Source organism: Octopus bimaculoides, chromosome 1, assembly GCF_001194135.2.
Source record: "Octopus bimaculoides isolate UCB-OBI-ISO-001 chromosome 1, ASM119413v2, whole genome shotgun sequence".
In the NCBI taxonomy this organism is placed as follows: Eukaryota; Metazoa; Mollusca; class Cephalopoda; order Octopoda; family Octopodidae; genus Octopus; species Octopus bimaculoides.
The window spans coordinates 94,102,708-94,104,468 of record NC_068981.1 but is presented as its reverse complement, the minus strand read 5'-3'; positions in this window follow the sequence as shown (position 1 = coordinate 94,104,468).

The window sequence follows — 1,761 nt, the reverse complement described above, 5'->3', positions numbered from 1 at the left end:
TCAGAATCGGATCCTCCATAACCAAAAACGTGGGATTCCGTAAAAAAAAACAATCAATATATATCCATTTTACCCAAAGTTATGACGGAAATATTGGATCTTGTGAATTTTCCGAAAGTCTACCCCAACCCCCGGGTCGTTAGTGCAATCTTTTTTTTTTTTCTTTGTTCATATTCGTTTTCTACATTCTTGTTAACACCCAGCAGACTGGTTTATTATTAATTTTTTTTTGTTTGTTCAAGGGTGAAGATCTTTATATTGACCAAACATAAAACCTGTAAAGTAAAAACTAAAATGCGTGTACAGTAACTTTTTAATCAAAGCATGACATTGTAGATGGAGACTGATAGCTTACCTTTCTGATGGTATAATGTAAAAAGTAAAAAAAGAAAAAAAATTATATAAAACTATATTCAGAGTATATGTATAAGCCATATTGTGAAATATAAATAGGTATTGTGTTTATATATGCATTCCATCCCCAAGCTGTACAATTTTATGGATGCAAATATAAAAATACTTCAAAATCTGCAAAACTTTCAGTCCATGAATAACGGATAAGGGATATTTGACGAGTTACCTCGTTGATAACTAGTAAGACCTTCAAAATATCCAGAGTTGTCTCTCTTGCTCATTTTGCCGGGGATTAATATTAGCTGACGACTAAGACACATACATGTGTGTGTGTGTGGATCTAGTCTTTTTCATTCGCAAAATGAGCTCCCTTAAATTTGCTCAGATCGCTTTCAATTTTGGTGCATCGATGCAACTCTGAATTTTGATTACGATCAACCAATTTATCTCGTGAATCAAAGAATCTGATGTTATTTGGCATTAAAGTTAGGAAATATGGGTAATCAACAGACAGCGTAGCATTAGCAGCTTGTTACCATGACAACCGCTCAGTGTTGTGGTCCACTGTTGTCTGTGCCGCTGTTTATGTTTATTTCACCCGCGTGTTTTGTTTTAATTTTTCTGTATGCTAGTATATTACATATTTTTCTGTACTTCTGTGTATTAGTATATTACATATTTTTCTGTGCTTCTTTCTGTGTATTAGTATTTTTATGTGCTTTTTCTATATGTTAGTATTTTAAATACTAAGTTGGCCCCTGACTTGGTTGGCTATCTACACCCGTTTATATCGAGCACAAACTTACACGAACTACAGACATCTGCGTGTTATTTAATATACATCTCAGGAAAAACAGCCTTCTTACATTCAATAAGCTTGGTGGCACCCTGGTGGTACATATTATTGTGACAAACGTAAAACCGCCTATAATTGTATTGTTATATACATATTAATTACCAGAGTGACCCACTACTTGACTGGTTATCCAGGCCGGTTATATCGAACATAAACTTACACGAAGTATAGCTGTGTGTTATTTTATATAATTTCGGAGTACAATAATATATTTCTGCACTTGCTAAGTTTATGGTACCCTGGTATATTTATAACTGTATTATTACATATATTAAATACCAAGGTTGCTCTCGATTTAGCTGGTTATCCACGCCGAGTAAATCGAACACAGACTCTCATAAAGTACAGTTGGGTATGTGTGTGTATGAAGTAATGGCTGAGGTAGAATTATGTGACAATCATGCATTTCTTAAATGAGGAATAACAAACACTCCATCGCGATTTCCACGTTTCTTTTACATTCTTTAGCTTTAATTGTCACGACAACGAAGCTTCTAAGGAAGAAAACTTCCACAAAACCCAACGTCCAAAGTACATGTGGTGTATATATA